The 21682-nt window shown below is 37.1% G+C and overlaps 1 long non-coding RNA gene across 1 annotated transcript in view; it reads right to left on the reverse strand.

Moving 5' to 3' along the window:
• Nucleotides 1-5880: 5880 nt before the first annotated feature.
• Nucleotides 5881-21682, reverse strand: part of LOC137092400 (uncharacterized) — a 38560-nt gene continuing 22758 nt past the window's right edge. Inside the window, exon 3 of the long non-coding RNA XR_010908271.1 lies at nucleotides 5881-5962. This is a non-coding gene — a long non-coding RNA (uncharacterized lncRNA). The remainder of the gene's footprint in view (nucleotides 5963-21682) is intronic.

A 21682-nucleotide genomic window follows, 5' to 3' on the forward strand; every position in this document is an offset into this window, starting at 1 on the left:
TGCAGAACAGAAATGTTTATTAAGTCACTAAAGGAACTTAGGCAGACAGCCGATCACAGCACGGGTGATGCAGATCTGGAGCATAACAGGAACAAACAAAGGAATACGGTCCTTAGAAACGGGCCGAAGTCTTGAGCTCGTAGCGGGAAGGCCGTGGCGAGTGAAACCACCCCAGACACAGCACTCAGCACCACAGAGAGCGTCCAGAGAGTACTCACGTACAGCAGGAGACTGGACAGAAACACAGGTGAGACCAACACGAACAGACACTGGACAAACCGACCAGACTAGACAGGACAAACGAGAGATCAGCACTAGATCGAGATGCATTCAATAATAATCTGGCAAAGAAGCCACAAACACGAGTCACTAAAGCCTAGTTCAGACTGCACGATTTTCAGACTCGTCGGGTCACTGCTCTATTCACACTGCATGACTATCTGGGGTATCATTCAGTCACTGCTGTGTTCACACTGCACGATGGTTTGACGACAGAGGAGTTCACACTGCACGACTGAACAAGAGGAAGAATCGCCGACAACTCTCTCGCTCTCCGGTGTGCAAACTACGTTTCCCAAACACACGTGCGATGTGACGAGTAAACAACGCGAGATCACACGTGCGTCAGACCGGAGTTCTCGCGCGAGACTTGGAATTGTTATTAAAAATGATAAACTTCACAAAGTTTGCTTCAAATTGTATGTGCGCTGATTTGTGGAGAAAAAGAAAAAAGATTATGGCGGAAGAAATTGTTGGAGAGACAGAGGGAGCCAGGATTGTGTTCTGCAAAGACAGTTTGAGGTAAATAAATAATTTTGTAATGTGCTGCTGCTGTGGCTGGATGTGCAAATGTTTGCCCTTTGTTTCTGTTTGATAGAATTGTAAATATATCTATTAAAATACTGAAATTATGCTCTATAACTCCTCCCTGAACCTCCTGCTGCACTGTATCTCACTCTTTCATTGGCTGTCGGTCATCGCCGACGTAATTTTCAGTCAGAACGCTGTTCACACAGCAGGAGTTTGAATCGCCGACAGGTCCAGATATTTAGCATGCCAAATATCTCACCGGCGTCGGCGACTCGTCGGCGATTCTCTCTGATCGCGTCTTTGATCATTCATACTGCGTGATTGTCACTCGCGTGCACGAGCACCGATTTGCCTGTGATCTCGGGCATTTGTCGGCGATTTCACAAAACCTGTCGGCGACTCAAAATCGGGGCAAAAATCGGGCAGTGTGAACTAGGCTTAAATAGCCAGAGAGAAGCATGCAAAGAGGAACAGGTGTGCTCTCAATCAGAGAGCGCGCTGATTGTGATAGCACACAGCTGAGAGAGAGAGAGAGAGAGAAGCCAAACCTAACTCATGACACATGAGAATCAACCATATTTTGATCTCATGAGAATATGTGTGTAGTTTTAGGCAAAGTGTAATTGTACCACATGTATATTTATTTACATTTGCATACACACTGAAATGTAAACCAGTCAGGCATAACATTATGACCAGCTGAAGTGAATAACTCTGATTATCTCTTCATCACGGCACCTGTTAGTGGGTGGGATATATTAGGCAGCAAGTGAACATTTTGTCCTCAAAGTTGATGTGTTAGAAGCAGGAAAAAATGAGCAAGCATAAGGATTTGAGTGAGTTTGACAAGGTGCAAATTGTGATGGCTAGAGGACTGGGTCAGAGCATCTCCAAAACTGCAGCTCTTGTGGGGTGTTCCCGGTCTACAGTGGTCAGTATCTATCAAAAGGGATGACAGGGTCATGGGTGGCCAAGGCTCATTGATGCACGTGAGTAGCGAAGACTGGCCTGTGTGGTAGCCCAATCAAAAAGACAAGCTACTGTAGCTCAAGAAGTTAACCACTTTAGCTTAGAGGGGTGATGAATTGAGAAATCAACTTTTCATTCCACCTTTGATATATAAAAGTTCATTGTGATATAAAAATATCCTTGACACCAGTTCCAGCAAACACTCAATCTCAGAATGTGCTAACCTGTGACGTCAGAGTGTGGTGAAATGCTGCCTAGAATATATATATATATATATATATATATATATATATATATATATATATATATATATATATATATATATATATATATATATATATATATATATATATATATATGTGCCGATTTTTGGTAATGCGATATATCACGATAATGAATATGCACAATATTGTTATCGTAGGCACTTCAAAATATCGTAAATAATTATTTATTAACAATTATAAAAAAAAATATTTAGTATTAAAAGTATTAATACTATTATAATGAATATGTTGCCCATCAACCGTAAATGCTCAACACCGCATGTTTTCTGTGTCAAAGGGACACGCGCTCAGATGTAAATAAGAAGCACATGAACGACTGAAGGAGACGCGCTGCTGAATGAAGTGCCACTCAGTGACAGCAGAGGGCGCTGATGAACTGCAGAATGCAGCGGTTTCCCCGGAAACCCCGCAAACAAAAGTAACCACACTAGTGAAGTTTTTAAAACAGCCATTCGTTTTTGTAATCTCAGTGTTGTTCATCACTAGCCTGACAAGCCAGACCCACATCAAGATGTTTGGTCTGGAAATTCACCATTGACAGGGCTCAATCCGAGGGGCGGGATAAACGGTTGTCTTTCAAACTCCCTCTGCACGCGATAGGATAGCGGTACAACCAACCAGAGCAACAAAGGTTAAACAGAGCTCGCTGATAGATTAAACTTTCGCCGTATCCGGTCGGCTAAACTCAGAACACATCTTCCCTTTTTAAGAATGACTTCAGTGCCGTTCTTTGTTCTTTTCTCAGAGAGAAGCTTAACTCCAAGTCTTTCAGAGTCGCGGTCAAAGCTGATTCGAAAGACCGCCGTTCGCCAGTTTCTGTGTTTACTAGAAGCACGCAAACGCAACTCGGCCGTCATTATGGCCCCGCCCACCGACTCTATACATGATGTGATTGGGCCGTCCAGATTTTGAGGAACACAGCTCAGAATGGTATTGAGAGTGCCTAGACGACACTTGCGGGAAAATTAAATTTGCTGCCGCTACACTGTAAAAAAATTTGGTTGTTTTTTGTTGGTTTAACTTAAAAAAGTAAGTAACCTGGTTGCCTTAAAATTTTGAGTTTATTGAAAATAAAAATTTGAGTTGATACAATGAAGGAAATTTGTTTAATAAATAGAGACTCAAAATATTTTTGTATCTGAACCACATAAAAAATTTGATAAATCATGAAAATAGCACTATTTGGCATGTTTCACTGCGTCATCAGAAATAACACACACATAATTACCCAATATGCTTACAAAATCTTTTAATAATATTTTAATAAAGGTTGTTGAATCTCAAAAAATGTTCATTGTATTAACTCAAAATTTCAATTTCAATGAACTCAAAATTTTAAGGCAACCAGGTAACTTTTTTTCTAAATAATTTTTTACAGTGTAGGGTGCGTCTAGATTTCTAGGCTGGTTCATCACAGCACCAAATACTTAATACTTAAAGACTTAATAGGCTATTTATTTTCAAACTTAAACATTTTATGTTTTAATCTGGACTACAACATGCCCTAATGATTAGAATTTTATTGATTATTTGTTATTGTTCAGTAAAAATTTGAGACATACGACTTCATTAGTTAACATTAATTCATTATTACCAAACTGACAGTGAAAAAAACTTATAAAGAAATAATTATTGTAAGTAATGTTAATTTCTTAGTTACTGTTTAATAACATTAAAAACAAAATCAAAATAACTTTTTAATAGACCTAAAATAAAACTAACAATGATCAGTTTCTTAACCAACATTACCAAAAACATTATACTTTCTGTAACAAAAGTAGCTATTGCTCAATCTTAGTTAGTAACTATTTCTCAATCTTAAGTGGTGTCTTATTTTTTCCAGAGCTGTATATATTTTTGGTGCATTGTATTATTGTATTTAAACATTCAGGTATTTTTGTTATTACAAAAATAGTTCTTAAAGCTGTTAGGCTATGACAAAACTATTTTTACAACTTTTATAAATACTGTGATAATATCGCATATCGGGATAAAAGCTTCAGCAATTAATCACAACATGACAAATTGATATCGGCATATATACATGTTATATTCTAGCTTCATGGACTGTTTTTGTGCTTTTCTGTAAAAAATCCTCTCAAATGTGTTATATCTAGAGTGGAAAAAACACCCACTGTTTTAAAGGAATAAGCACATTGTTTTTCATCTTACATGGGGAACAAACATCTGCTGATTCCTAAAGATCCAGCCTACTGGTGAGTACCATTCATTTTAATATAGATGTTTGTTAACAATATCTGATTGTGAAATGTTTCCTTTTTAAAATATAGTTTTTTTATTATTATTTAAATTTTCACTGATAACAATGGGTTACTATACAATTAATTAAAATTAAAACAATTATAGCAATTGTCTGAGCACTGAACTCCTAAATGATTAGACTTTTTATCTCTTTATTTGGCAGTCAACTACTTTACTAGACATTTTAAGAAATTCTATCTACTATTAAGCAATTATGCGATTTTTCCTCCTTCCCATCTTGCCGTTTTTCTGCTCAGCAGTATTGACTTAAGTGCGTTAGCTGCTTAATTAAATGAATCTTGATTAAAGCCAGAGCCTGGTGAGAACAGCACATCACATTTCACTGCTCTATAATTGGCTTCTTGTTACGTTTCCTCAGATTGTGATGTGTGGAGGGCACAATTTATTAGATTTCACTTGCATCTCTTAGTTGAGCAATTAGGCCGAGTGTACATGTGATATTCTTTATGAATTGGACTAAAGTAAATCTCTTTTTTGTGTGTGTGGAATGTGTTGGCAGAGTTTATGGCATCCATTTCCCACCTTTTCCACATGAGTGTGAACATGGATGCACATAAAGACATGTTTGTGCTAAAAAGGGTTGGATTAATCTATAATGTTAACTGCTTTGAACAATTGTATCATTAACACATTAAAATAAGGTCTTTGTTAACCTAAGTTATTGCGTGAACTAACAAAGATTAATATTGATCTATCTGGCATAACATTATGACCACCTTCCTAATATTTGTGTTGGTCTACCTTTTGCTGCTAAAACCTCCATGACCTGTCGAGGCATGGACTCCACTAGACCCCTGAAGGTGCTGTGGTATCTGGCACCAAGATGTTGGCAGCATATCCTTTAAGTCCTGTAAGTTGCGAGGTGGGGCATCCACGGATCGGACTTGTTTGTTCCGCACATCCCACAGATGCTCGATTAGATTGAGATCTGGGGAATTTGGAGGCCAAGTCAACACCTCAAACTCGTTGTTGTGCTCCTCAAACCATTCCTGAACCATTTTTTCCTTGTGGCAGGGTGCATTATCCTGCTGAAAGAGGCCATAACCACCAGGAAATACCGTTTCCATGGAAGGGTGTACATGGTGTACAAACGACTGTTTGATCGGACCACACGGGCCAGCCCACGTGCATCAATGAGCCTTGGCCGCCCATGACCCTGTCGCCGGTTCACCATTGTTCCTTCCTTGGACCACTTTTGATACTGACCACTGTCAGTTTTGGAGATGCTCTGACCCAGTCAAAATAATGTTGGTTAGTGCATTGAGTAATGTTAAAATTTTTGTTGTAAATGTATTAGTAAATTTTGCGATTAACATAAAACAAATCTCAAGTAAAATGGTATTAAGCTAGTATATATATATATATATATATATATATATATATATATATATATATATATATATATATATATATATATATATATATATATATATATATATATATATATATATATATATATATATATATATATATATATATAGTTCTTATAGATTAGATGTTGATTCCTTTAGACAGGTTTCTACAGAAATAAGCTCCTGTAAAAGGTCTGTTATCTTTCCTGCCATCTGACAACATGGTCCAGGTTCCTCTTGACAGTCTGTCATGCACCGAAGAGCCTGGAAAATTTAAGAGCTTTTTCAGGAGAGCATGATACATCTATCCTATAACAGCCTGCTCTAATATAATGAATACATTTCCTCATTATGTTGTGTTAATCCACATTAGAATATACATTAATAATCCGACAATTATCCTGCAGTAATGTACACTGGTTCGGAAATACTATAAACAAATGCGCAATTTTGATGGATCGTTTCCAACCAATTGCTTCCAAGGAGTAAATCCTTGTTCGATTGACACATTTGAGAGAGGTTGGGGGAATCTTCCCTGTGTGTTAAGAGGAAGCAGTTGAACACGCTCCAGTGACAGCATGTCTGTCACAATACAAACAGCCTCTGCCATACATCAAGCAGGCAGCCTGACTTAAGGACGCGCCTATCGTCTGGTTTTTATTGCGCGCTGCACTTGACAAAGAACAGCATTCTCCCCTGGAATTCACGGCCACAATATGTGTTGTGCTTCCCCAAGGTTATAATAAGAATTTATTCTCTCCCTCCCTCTGTTGGCAGATTGGAGGGAAGCCGATGATGTATGAGCCATCGCGTGTTATTTATTTGCCAAACTCTCCCAGATGTGGGGCTATCATTTATCTACTGACAAATCAAACCTTCCAAACAACCTCTGCTGTGACCCCAGCCGGAGCGGAGCAGTGCTGCTGGTAAAGATACACACACATACACACGCACACTGACACCTCTACTGTGACCCTATAGTGAAAACAGAGGTACCGGCTGGTCAGGACACGTGCACGCACGCACGCACGCGCACGCACACACACACACACACACACACACATCCTATACGAAATAACATGGAGAGTTTCAAACCATATAGGGGATATTGGATGCTGGGGCTAGTTGTCACATTTTACTCTCAGTATAATTTTATTTTTGAGTTCTTCTCATGTAGTGGCACATACCTTATAGTCTCAAATTTGATATTGCTCAGGATACAGTTCATTTGCTCAGCGTTGGGGAATTATTTCCAACTATATGGAGTAAGCTGTCACAATGAAATCCAAATTATGACTTTATATTATAGGCTTTCCAAAAAAAAAAAAAAAAAAAAAGAAACAACATAAAACATTTATGAAACACAAAACATACAAAGAAAAAATATCAAACTAATGCTCTGATCAAAAATATTGTAATTCATTAATTTAAAAGGCTGAACTTTGACTAAATTAAAAATAATATGTAATTTATATAATTTAAAACAAATGAAAACTTGAAAAAAGTGACAACTTTCCCTGACCTAACATCAGCTATTACAAAAATATGATAATATCCTTTGTGATAAAGAAGTACAGTTTAGAATATTTCTCAAGGGAGTCTGAAATATTACAGAAATAATATACTTTAAAGAACTAAATGTAATGTTTTCGGACACCTAAAAACATAAATGTTTGCAATAAAATGAAAATGTATTTTAGTTTATATGCTGGCTGAACTTTAGTAAATTTGAAGTACACTACAAGTGCATATTCAAAAAAAAAAAATTAAAAAAAAGGGTTTTTTTTAAATCACACTTCTTTTTGACAAAGGACTGTATTTATTTTAAATATGATTTCAACCAGAGCCCAAAATATAAACCCACTGTAAAACAAAATGCACATTTGTGTAATTTCTTTAAATGCTTAGCTTAAATACTTGCATTTAACCCTTGCGACAACGCATACACCCGGTACACACACACACACACACACACACACACACACACACGTTTGTTTTTCTGAAATATGGGGACATTCCATAGGCGTAATGGTAGGTACATAGGCATTTATACCGTACAAACCGTATTTTCTATCCCCTTCCACTGCCCCTGCCCCTAAACCTACCCATCACAGGAAAAATTCTAAAAAAAAAACTCATCCTGTATGATTTATGAGCATTTTGAAAAGTGAGGACATGGCCAATGTCCTCATATTACACCCTCTCCTTGTAATAACTATGCCATACCCATGTCATTATACACATGTGTCCTCATATGTCACAAAAACATGCCCACACACACACACACACACATACACCTATGCACCTTCTATGAAAACATTAACTGAGAGCTGAATAGTTCCAAAAACACCCTCATATGCACAAACAAAAGTTTTATAAGAGAGGGCTATTCCGTTATTTCATTGTATTCGTGCACAATGAGCCACACTGTGATTCTGTGAAGCTTTGCATTCATCTAACCGTAGTTATATTACTGCACCTCCGCGTCAGCATATCTGGGCAGGACATTAGGGTCCTCCCTGATGGGGTCTCCAGTGACCTCCGGTGCCAGCAGCAGCTTTGCTTTGTGCTGATGGGGCAGGAAGAGACAGCTAGTCTGAGGAACAAACTCCAGCCTGAGGGCTGAGGAGACTGATGTCTGCGGCTCTCTGAAGCAGAAACACACAGATCACTCTGAGCGTGTGCTGCAGATTCTGTTCGGCTCAGGCTGTTCTGGATTTGGTCTAATCGTTTTGCAATTCTAAGTAAGCAGTCTGCATTCTTCAATCTTTGAGTGGTTCTGTCTATGACTCCAGGAACAGACAAGAAGAGCATGCCAGTAATGAAATGATCATATGTCTCTGTTATGCTTTGAATGTCTGATGAACACACCACTGTGATTAGCAGCGCCCAGTCAGTGAAATAATGATCGATACGATTCAGCAACATGAAAGAAACATTTATATACACCTTTTTAAACTCAATGGGCTGAACAAGCAAGAAAAAGAGACAAGAGGAGATAATAGACGTTCAGACACACACACACACACACACACACACACACACACACACACACACACACACACACACACACACACACACACACACACACACACACACACACACACACACACACACACACACACACAGGGACTCTCCATAGGCATAATGGTTTTTATACTGTGCAAACCATATTGTCTATCCCCTTACACTTCCCCTGCCCCTAAACCTACCCATCACAGGAAACATTCTGCATTTTTACTTTCTAAAAAAAATTTAGTATGTTTATAAAGCTATTTGAAATATGAACCACATATAAATAAACCACATTTATAGTGTAATACCAGTATAAACCCATGTAGTTATACAGAGTCCTCATAAACCGTATAAACAGGCTCAAACACACACACACACACACATATGCCAAATAAAAGGGTTCTTTATTCATAAATAGTTTCAGTCTTGACTTCGGATTGGTCAGTACAGCATTCCAGTCATGCTGCATTCCACAATAAAGTAAGATCTTTGACTCGAAACACCTGTTCAGTGATCTTTCACTAGGGAGCACACACAGCGCATCATCATTTTTATTCCATAGCAATATTCTGGTAGGACACAACTTAATAAATCAATGTCTTAATTCAAATGTAATATTTTTATTATGTAGAAATGTGTTATGAAAGGAATAAGGCACCCAAGGTAATGCTGCATTGTGAATATACATTTTGTATATAGGAACCTTATTACATTTAAAGGGTTAGTTCACTCAAAAATGTACTTCTGTAAATAATACTTGCATTCATTTTCCGATTTATTAATCACCTGCTTTTACACTTAAAAGAGGCACATACATCAAAAAAAAAAAAAAGTAATAACTTTAAAATTAATGACTTAGTATAATTAGCATATATATATGCTAATATATATCAGCTTCCGTCAAACTTATTATGTGAATAAAAAGTAGACGTTTCTACATCCCGGTAGGTCATACATCATGGTTGGTTGGTTGGTTGGTTGGTTGGTTGGTTGGTTGGTTGGTTGGTTGGTTGGTTGGTTGGTTGGTTGGTAATATGATTTCTGACCTGTAAGGTTGCCAGAATAATAATCTTACACGGTGTGTTAATAGGCCAGAGGAGAGCTGGCACCCCGACTGAGTCTGGTTTCTCCCAAGGTTTATTTTTCTCCATCATGCCCTGATGGAGTTTTGGTTCCTTGCCACTGTCGCCTTTGGCTTGGCTTGCTCATTTGGGGACACTAAAAATATGATTAAAGTTATTCAACTTATTATACAAATAAAATGTATGAATTAGGTCTTATTTAATTCTATAAACTATAATACTGATCTGCCAACATGGTTGCTATATGATAGATTAAAATAAGCTGATAACATCACTGTTTTCTCCAGTACGACTGTACAGCCAAATCTAATTTTGTCGCAATATTATCCTGTTTGACACTGTGATGCTGCTTTGACACAATCGTGATTGTAAAAGCGCTATATAAATAAAGTTGATTGATTGATTGATTGGTTGGTTGGTTGGTTGGTTGGTTGGTTGGTTGGTTGGTTGGTTGGTTGGTAGGTTGGTTGGTTGGTTGGTTAGATGGTTGGTTGGTTGGTTGGTTGGTTGGTTGGTTGGTTGGTTGGTTGGTTGGTTGGTTGGTTGGTTGGTTGGTTGGTTGGATGGTTTGGATGGTTGGTTGGTTGGTTGGTTGGTTGGTTGGTTGGTTGGTTGGTTAGATGGTTGGTTGGTTGGTTGGTTGGTTGGTTGGTTGGTTGGTTGGTTGGTTGGTTGGTTGGTTGGTTGGTTGGTTGGTAGGTTGGTTGGTTGGTTGGTTAGATGGTTGGTTGGTTAGATGGTTGGTTGGTTAGATGGTTGGTTAGATGGTTGGTTAGATGGTTGGTTAGATGGTTGGTTGGTTAGATGGTTGGTTAGATGGTTGGTTAGATGGTTGGTTGGTTGGTTGGTTAGATGGTTGGTTGGTTGGTTGGTTAGATGGTTGGTTAGATGGTTGGTTAGATGGTTGGTTGGTTGTTCGGTTGTTTGTTTGTTTGGTTTGTTGTTTGTTTGTTTGGTTGGTTTGTTGTTTGGTTGTATGGTTGTGTGGTTGACCAACCAACCAACTGACTGATCTATCTATCCATTCATTCATTCATTCGTTCGTTCGTTCGTTCGTTTATTCGTTCGTTTGTTCGTTCGTTCGTTCGTTCATTCATTGATAAGCTTTTGATCAGATACATGTTTGTTGTTGGGTAAATATGCTAATAGTTGAGAAAAGCAAATGTGAGTATTGCCCAACCCCAGAATGACATCAGCTCTACTCACTGATGATGTCACTGAAGATGCTGAGCGGTGACATTAAAAGCAATGTGATGTTATGTCATAACATTTTATTAACAAATGAATCATGATCTGTTACTTATTTAAATATATACTTTTCATTTATTTTAAATTCGAGATCATAATAATAAAGACAATGATGTTTCAAACTGCCACTGCATATGCAGTCATAAGCATTTGAATGTAATTTGCCGTGGGTAACACTTTAGAATAGTGTTCTGTACTGTACTGTACTGTACTGTAGCCATACCATCGTTAATCAATAACTGCACAGGAACAAATGAGCAACACAACATTACCACTCTATTATCTACTATTAACTAACAACAAACTCTGAATACCAGACTCGACCAGAAGACTAGAACTACTAGAATTGTATAACTAGAATGGCCATATAGGGATTGTTCTGATCATTCTGTACCGAATTTCATTCTTGTCATGTCATATTTACATTTGAAGCTTTGAACATCTGTCTTCATATTTTGTGGTTGCATCACCCTAAAATGTCAAAATTCTCAAATAAAATCCTTAATTTGAAAAAGAAAAGAAAAATATGAATTAAATGGCAAACAAGCAAACACAAAAAGACATACATAATTTAAACAAAATGTAATATATAATTGTGTAAGAGCTACTAGACTCTATGTTTCAATGTATTTTAGTGGTGTAGTGTGTAATGCATAAGGATCTTGATTTTGACACGATCGACCGGGGTTCTAATCTGCCTTTTGCCAAGCTCGCTTTTCTCTCTTTTCCCATCACATATCACACCAGAAAGGCATATACTTTCAAAGAAAAGTTTTTAAAAATGGAAATAAATTGTCTAATGAAATGTTTATTAATAATAAATGCATTTAGGGTTAGGGGTAGGTGGGGGGGGGGGCTTTATTGTCCCATTAAGGTGGCATCCATTTAATAATTTTAATAAATATAATAATTTACACTCTATGTTATTATTGCATCCTATTTATGTACAACAATACCCAACAATACCGATGTATCTGTCAAAACAAAGTATAGACAGCATCTAATTACTATTTACACATATTGCATAGAACTGCTACTTTATATGGTGTAAATAGAATATATCACTATTTTCACTTAGTAAATAGAATCTACAGTTATTTGCACTTAGTGTGAATATCATCTATCTTTAAGAAAATGTGTTATTTTCACTGTAAATAGAATTTATTGCACCTAACCCTAACCCTTAAATGCATGAATGAATGAACAAAACATTTCTTTTACAAATGGGAATTATCTCTGAATCACTCTCAGAGTAAGTGTCAGGTGAATTGTCAAGATGCTAGGCATCTTCAACGGTGGAAGAAAGTAGCAAGCTCTGAAATAATCTGTAATGCATATAGTCAATTTGACCGTGGCTGCTCAAGTTAGAAATACTCAGAACTCCTTTGTGGCTAATCAGTAACTATATATTTTTTTATATTTCCCTGAGCACTGAGAACTATACAGGTTCAGAATGAACATGAATAATGCATAATGTATAATTAATTCTAAGGTCATGCTAACCCACTAATAATGACTCATGTGTTACCATTGGAACAAATTACTATCCAAAAGATTACAATGACTTCAGTCATTACTGGAGAGTTTTCATGTTTTTCACTTTAGAATACTGATCCAAATAATTAGTAATTGCTTCTGACGGATTTGGTTATACTTGAGTCATTACTAGTGGGTTACCATGTCCTTCACTTATAAATTATGCATTATTCACATTAATTGTGAACCTATACATGGCCGTAGTCAGCTCGAGGTCACAGAGGTCTGGACCTCTGAATTTTTCTGAGGTGTATATAATAAATGTTGTGAAAAAACATGGGATAAACACTATAGTGATCCAATGGTATTACACAGCACCAAGATATTCTCATCTGAGCTGCCTCATTGGTCTGTCACCGCTCATCAATGTGAAACTATTTGAGATGACCAATCAAATCAGAGTAGGCGGGCTTTATGTTCACAGAAGCTGCTGAGTGCGAATTCCAGAGCTAAAGTGCAAGGTAGTATAAGTAGCTAAACTAAACATTTGATATTTGACAGCTGTTTTAATATTAAAATGTTAAACGACCACAGATGAAAATGACAAGACTATCCAGTCAAAGCTCAGCTTTAGGAAGGGAAGAGACAGTGTGAGATAAGGAGAATGAGAGAAAAAAAGAAAGAGTGATGGAAATGAGAAGAGAGAAGGAATTGAAAAACAATCTACTGCCCACAGACATGGTTTTAAAAGCTTTTTTATTAGTCTTTTTTTTTGGGGGGGGGGGGGGGTGCATTTTATATATGCCCCCATAAATAGCTCAAATTTGGGACTTCTAGATTATAAAACCTTGCCTACAGTCGTGCTTTTATATAGCTAGTCATTGATTAGCTAATAGTCAACTACCTCATTCAACTGAGCGCTATTACTTACTAATTCATTACTCAGAGTTTAATAGCACTTAAAGGAATATTAATAGTATGTTACTTATTTGTTACTGTGTAGTTATTAATTCATTATGGAACAGCATTCTAAAATGTTACCACAACTTGTTATCCAATAATTATGAGTTTTACTGTGTACAAAAGGTTTGCTCCATTCATATTAGAAAACATATAGTCGTGGTCAAAATTGTTGGTACCCTTGGTAAATATGATCAAATATGGCTGTAAAAATAAAAGCTTTTCTCTAAAACATGTTGGCCACAATTGTTGGTACCCTTTTATTAAATACTTTTTGCAACCTCCTTTTCCCAAGATAACAGCTCCGAGTCTTCTTCTATAATGCCTGATGAGTTTGGAGAACACCTGAATAGAGATCAGAGACCGTTCCTCCACACAGAACCTCTTCAGATCCTTCAGATTCACAGATCCATGTTGGTGCTTCTTCTCTTCAGTTCAGCCACACATCTTCTATAGGGTTCAGGTCAGGGAACTGGGACGGTCATGGCAGAAGCTTCGTTTTGATCTCAGTGACACGTGTGTGTTGATTTTGATGTTTGTTTTGGATTGTTGTCCTGATGGGAGATCCAACCACGGCCCATTATAAGATTTATAGCAGAATCCATCAGGTTTAGTTTTTTTATCGTTTGGTATTTGCTAGAATCCATGATACCATGTATCTGAAAAAGATGTCCAGGACCTCCAACAAAAAAAATAGGCCCACAACATTTAAGATCCAGTGGTATTTTTAGCCGTGGGCATGGGGTACTTTTTATCCCTGTTTGCACCAAACCCATCTGGTAGATTTGCTGCCAAAAAGCTATTTTATAGTTTCATCTGACCACAGAACCAGGTCCCTTTTGACTTTCCAGTCGTGTCTGACAACTGAATATGCTGGAGTTTGTTTAGGGATGAGCGAGGAGGATTTTTCTTAAATCCCTCCCAAACAACATGTGGTGATGTAGGGGTTGTTTGAAAAAAATGTTTAGGCTTTCTGACCCCGAGACTCAATCGCTGCGATTCCCCATCTGTGATCTTTGTCTTTGTGCACTCAAACGTTCCTCCTCGTCGTGCATTAGGACAATATACACACACGTCCTCTTTCAGGCAGATTTATAACATCTTAAGTTAAATTGAGCTTCTTAATTATTGCCCTGATGGTGGAAATGGGGATTTGCAATGCTTTAGCTATTTTCCTAAAGTTGCTTTCTATTTTGTGAAGCTCTACAATCTTTTGCTGCACATCAGAACTATATTCTTTGGTTTCACTCATTGTGATGAATGATTAAGGGAATTTGGCTTTTATGCCTCCTTATATTTATATTCCTGTAAAACAACACATCATAGCTGGACAATTTCATGTTCCTTGTCACCCTGGTGTGCTAAAAAAATAAATATTAATGTTAATATACTTCAGAGATATTTTACTCATTTAAAATTCTAGGGGTACCAACAAGTGTGGCCAACGTGTTTTAGAGAAAAGCTTTTATTTCATAATGTGATTTGCCCCCCATTTTCAATTATTTTACTTAAATGAAAGGTTGGATTTTTGTGATTTTTTAAAATAAAAGATCAAAAGGATAAACAATGCAGATTATTTTTTTACAGCCATATTTGATCATATTTACCAGGAGTACCAACAATTTTTACCACGACTGTGTATATATATATATATATATTCCAGCAATGGAATTGAACCCTTAAACTGACAGTTCTTGAAGAAACGTCGGTGACGCTTTAGTTAAGGATCCTATAAAGCACATATTAATGCCTTATTCTGCGTGAGCTTATTCTACTTCCCTTAATAAACCTAAACTTAAACACTACAAAACTACCTTACAAAGCAATAATTTAGGAGTTTATTGAGGTAAGTCGTAGTTAATAGTTAATAATATGTGTTCCCTATACTAGTGTTACCGAAACGTCTCTGATGCCAGCAATAGGCAACAAGGACTTTTCAAAGGACTTTAAAAGACCGTGTCCAGCCGAACAAGTATCTGAACACAAGCACATAGGCATCAAGGCATTTGCTGTTGGTTTGATAAAAGCAGGGGGCTTCATGTACAACCAATATAAATAGGTTCAGGCGTTCCAGCTAGACTCTTGGATGAAATATTGGCTTTGCACTAAAAACACAAACAAAACGACTGTTGCGCTTGCAGCCAAACTCAATATTTTTCTTTGGTGAATGCGAGTACTACGATCAAATGTGACCCTGGAGTAACTGTAGCTCACATCAGAAGCAAACTGCATTTTTTTTCCCTTTAATTTGTTGAAAGAGTGTGAAGCTCAAGGTCTTGTTTGTACTGCTGGAAAATACGAAATGAAGGTCATTGCCTGGGACTCTAGCGAAGAAGCTCAGAGATGATACTGAAGGATTTCACCTTAACGCCTCCTGAGAGCAGAGCGTGAAGCAATTACTACCAAATGTTCAAGCCATTGTTCTTACCGACAATCTCTTACGGTGCCAATCCCTGGAGAGTTTGTGCTGTGTGCGGCAGGTAGCCATAGCAACAAAATCTTCTACTTTCTGTCGAAAAAGTTTTGAGATAACAAATCTGTTTTTCCTGGATGGAAAGCTTGGATTTGAGGCGTGTCAAAATACATGCTGCCAAAGTTAACAGAAACAGTGAACAATTACCATACAACTTGGAATGCAAAATGCAAGTAATGGGTTTCATCATGTTTGGCAAAGAAGCGTGACTAAACGGAAGATAGAGATACCGTCAGGTCTAATGGATTCGAAGCACTGGAGCTCTTTTCACTTTCATTGACAGGAAAAACTATAATGGAAGTTGTTAGTTCATGAATGTGATTGGCATATAAATACATTGCATTTAATTGGTCTTATTAAGAAACGTCCTAATATGCAAAGTCTCTGAATATCACGTTAAATTGTCAAATAAATTCTTCTGGCCTGCAAGAACAGCTTTGAATCAGTGTCGATATTTGTCAGGGGACAGTAAATTCCATTGTGATGTAAGTGTCCCGCGGTGAATAACCTGTCCCGCCTCAGCTTTGTATCGGTCTTCCAAACGCTTGTCTGATGACAATGGGAGTGTTGGCTGTATTAAGCTGTCACTCACCCCATCCCTTGTTGATACTCACTAGCAAGACTGACACAATTATATCCCGTCCTTCACAACTGAGAGCAGCACAGTCAATATTTGGCTGGTGAAGAGTGCAGTTTTGATTTGCGATTACTGTAATTCACATGCAGCAGGATCAAAGCAACTCAATGGGATGTTATCCACACAAAGACAGGGCATTTAACATCGCTCAGTTTGATGGCTCACGCAGTCAAAATTTGTGAACAGTGAGGCTATGCCTGCGTTCTGAAGCACATAATGGACCAAATGTGTGACTGAACTAATACCAGTCATTCATTACTGAATCAAAACCCTTTCTACTCATGCTGAACCCGTACTGGAATACAGCGCATATACACGGGCCATATGTTCTGAAAGCTAATCTCACACTTAGCCTTTAATATTATTAAATTGTTCTTCACTAGGAAAAAAATATATATATATAGTATGAATTATTGATTGAAAGGTTATCGTAGGAAGACAGGGATCACTGTAAAAACCCCATTTTAGAAACGTACCCAACACTTAGAGCTCTATTTTAACATTAGAGCCCTATTTTAACAAGCTGATCACATGGTCTGAAGTGCATGGCATAGGTGCACTTAGGGCATGTCCAAATAAACTTTCGCTAGTTTAACAATGAAAACAAACAAAAAAACTAACAAAACGGTCTGCATGCCCGGTGCACAGTCAAAAGGCTTGTATGTAGTCTCTAAAAGGTGTAGTGTGTGAATTTTAGCGGCATCTAGTGGTGAGGTTGTGAATTACAATCACTGAACGATCACCCCTCCCTTTTCAAAGCACATAGAGAAGCTTCGGTGGTCAACACAGGACAAAAATGTCATCATCGTAGAGCGGAGCGTGACTAGCGCTCTAGTTTGTCTGTTTAGGGCTACTGCAGAAACATGGCGGTGCAAAATGGTGATTTCACTGTAAGGGGACCCGGAGTAGCCTGGATGCCAGCCGAACTTAGCCCCGCCCACAACATTTTTAGGTTGGGCAGTTCGGTCTGGCCTTGATCGATAGAGGAGTAATTATCCCCAAACAGAAACTGTTCAGACCAATGAAATCATCAGGGCGGGCTTTAGACAAAGACGGACAGATGATAAACAGTAACATAATCATGCACGTTTATCAAAGGGGCTTGGATTATATTTACTCGAATCCTAAACGGAGAGCTTGTTTGTATATGCATTCACCTCACAATTTCTCTCAAAAATGATGATCATGTTGGGTAAGTACTCTGTATATCATTAAATTCTTTTATTTTTTTACAACACCGGCAAAGATCATTTATTTCACTGTGCGTGCAGACAGGGTTGCCAAGTTTTTCCAACAAAACACGCTAACTACTAGCCCTAAACAATAGCTTCTCGGGGGGTTCTCTGGAAAAAAAATGGTGTTTGGGGGGTAAAATGTGTGTTATTTTTGCAAGGTTGCCTGCTAAAATTCGCACTCATGGGTCTATATATCACATAATAGTTATAGAACCCGCGGAAAAAAAATGCGGATTTGACAACACAGTGCAGTTGAGCTCTGTTGACGTCACTTCGTTGCTCTGATCCGTATTATAGTTTATAGAATTAATTAAAACCTAAATCATAAATTTTATCTGTATAACTAACTTTAGCAAGCCAAGCTAAAGCAAAATACCTTTGCTATTTAAACAACGTAGCGCTGGACATGAAAATGATACCGGGCTGAAACTAGCAAAACACACTTGCCTGACGTTGCATTGTGCAGGGTATATGATAGGCAGAGGTGGACAATAGATAAGTACATTTAATTTTTTTCTGGAAACGTATTACTTCAACTTCATTACATTTGAAAGACAAATGTCATACTTTTTACTTCACTATATTTCTATCAAGGTCATCAAAGTTGAAAGTCATTTCTGTAGCAGATTTGAAAGTTAGTATATGATATTTTTCCTCTTAAAATTTTTTGTTTCATTTTTTTGCAGACAGCCTATCAGTAATTACTCTTGTAGGGTCATATAAAGTTTTTGAACACTGATCAGTTTATAGCAGAATGGAAGAAAACAGTTCCTCGGCACAGTGTGTGGCTGTGGGCCATAATTAAAGTATGTTTCAGTTTTCTGAAAAGATTAAAGATTACTTTACTAAGCATATACTTAATGCCTGTTTCATAAAATGTAAAAAAAAAAAATGTAAATGTCTAGGAGATAGAGAAGCGTAAACAGTTGGGAGAATATCAGATTTGTATCAAAGTGTAGGGTCTGTGCATTCTGTCTTAAAGTGACAGCAGCTTTGTAAAGAGCTTTGTAACTTTTTTTTTTTTTTTACAAAGTATTGAGATTAGTTTAAAGGGTTAGTTCACCCAAAAATAAATTTGATGTCATTAATGACTCACCCTAATGTTGTTCCACACCCGTAAGACCTCCGTTCATCTTCGGAACACAGTTTAAGATATTTTATATTTAGTCCGAGAGTGTCTATCCATGTGCACACTATACTGTCCATGTCCAGAAAGGGAATGAAAACATCATCAAAGTAGTCCATCTGTGACATCAGTTAGTTCATTAGAATCTCTTGAAGCATCGAAAATACCTTTTGGTCCAAAAATAACAAAAACTACAACTTTATTAAGCATTGTCTTCTCTTCCATGAATCGATTCACTGATTTACAACAGTTTGAGTCTTTATTTGAGGTTGAAGATGAGGTGCTTCCACAGGGTGGGAGATACGCGGCGTGATTGACAGCTTTGACACCAAATGGATATACGTGAAAATCAGATAACATGATTTCACAACTTTTCATTGGTCATTTAGATATGTGAAGCATACTGTATACCACGGGCGTCGGAACCATTGTGCGCGGGTGGGACAAGACCAATGATATTGGACCCACTCGCTTTTATCGTCTCTAATTCAGCACAGTCTGCTTGCATTGACTACCCCTTAACCGAGAAACTTATTAAGAAACTTATTATTAAACACATGTTAAACGCTTTATTTCCCCTTTTCTAATATTTCAATTTTTTTATTGAAAATAAATACCTTTCCGATCCTATATGTGATGGGGAAAGGGAGTAGAGCGAGTGTTGCAAAAGGCGGATTCGAACCTATGCTCGATATGCGTTAAAACTTAATGCCCTGTGTCTTACCCCTACTCTATAGCCACACAAAAAAATTAGTGATTTCTGTAATTTTGTCTGGCCCAGTCAATCATTTAGTAAACGCCAACGGCACTTTTTCTGTCTGGACACGGAGCATAAAAAACATGCAACTTGTTCATTCTCTTTGGCAGTTAAATGAATATAGCCTTTTTATTAGACTATTGGTATTGACTGATTTGAGGTCTTTTTTGGTATAGGAAAGGGATATGGCCTCAAACGCACCATATTGCAGGAAATCACATCTATGAAATAATTTTTTTTCTGGGGGAGATCCCCCAGACCCCTCCACAAAACAATTCCCCCACCTATCATATTTACCTTCTACGGACATTCAATCCGTAGAAAAATCTCAAAATCGGCAAAATGGACATGGTTTTCATCGGACAGCGACGATAAGTAAAAATCTGGTTTTAGAACTTTTACTTGTAACGGAGTATTATTTGAATGTTTGAAATGTTCTGAAGATACTGATAATTAATTTGTAATTTACTTAAAACACAAATAAAGTATGCTATAACAAAAATAAAGTATACCTATAATACAAAAAAGAATACTATACCACAAAGTGTACTTATAATACAAATAAAGTGTACTATAACATGAATAAAGTATATTTATAATACAAATAAAATATACTTAACACAAATAAAATATACTTATAATACAAATAAAGCACATTTAATAGCATTAAGCATGTAATAGTCACTATATACTTAAAGTGTACTAAGTATACTTAAAGTTGTTCCAATTTAGCACACAAAAGTACACTAAATACACTTAAAGTTGTGCTTTAACACAATTTAATTAAAACTTAAATATACTGAGTACAAAATTATTTGTGTCAAAATAGCACACTTCAAGTTAACTAGTCATTAACACACTTCAAGTATACTGAAAATGAGTCTGGCCGCAAGTATACTTAGTATACTTTTTTCACTAGGGCTCTAAGCACAGGATAGTTGTTAAAGTTTACTTCACTTAATAAAATGTGTTAATTCAGTTTTTAGAAGTTGTGAAGACTTTGACAATTTCACTGAGAATAAACTGAACAGTTTTGTCATGTGCAATTAGTTATTGGGCAAATTGTAGACAATTTTGTACACATGTGCCACAGCACATGCAATTAGCTTCAATTAATAAGAGATTCAAATCTGATGTGAACAAGAAACTAATTGCTTAGAGATCTGAACTTATTGTTTTTGAGAAGAAAAAAAAATTATAATTTGAGAATTGAGCCAAAGCGATTCAGAATATATATATCTGAGTTTCTCAAAATGCCCAATCCTTAGTGCAAAGATTTTTTTGCACAAACTGGGCAAATTAAAGCCAAATGATGCAAGATATTTTAAGATTTAAATATCCAAAACCCACTAGAACAGTGTTATATATTTTGTTGACTTGTGTACTTACATCATTCCAAATGTTTCCAAAAATGTTTAAATCCAGAGAAATCAACTATTTTAACCAGGACTGTTTTCTTGCATTGGCTGTCAATGAAATTCATATCCACGCTAGCTATAGCTTTGATTTTTGTAGAAACCATGGAAAACATAAAACATTAGCTCATTTATGATTCCTTTCTATCGGCTGTGGAAGTGAAGAGTCAAGAAAACAACTCCCATAATTCCAGGCTCCTTCACAGCGTCATCAAGCTAAGCCTTTGTTTGGAGTAAGTGACCTCTAGTGGGGGAAACTTACATACTGTGCCTTTACACAATCAATTCATTAATCATCTATTTAACCCTTGTTTAAACAGCCTGAGAAATAAACAAATATGAAATGTTCAGCAGAAACTAAGAGCTGATATCTGGCAACTGTTGTCCATGAGACTCAGAGACAGGGGGCTGTAATGGAAACAAATGAAGAGGTATAAGCATGGAGACAAATCCATATTTCTCTCCGTCTTGCTCCCTCTGGAACAGTGGCTCCCTTGATGTGTCTAATCAATCTTAGGCAAGCTGCCGACATCATCAGTGCCAATCCAGCCTGAGACAAA

The sequence above is a fragment of the Pseudorasbora parva genome, chromosome 11 (genome assembly GCF_024679245.1).
Source record: "Pseudorasbora parva isolate DD20220531a chromosome 11, ASM2467924v1, whole genome shotgun sequence".
Classification (NCBI taxonomy): Eukaryota; Metazoa; Chordata; class Actinopteri; order Cypriniformes; family Gobionidae; genus Pseudorasbora; species Pseudorasbora parva.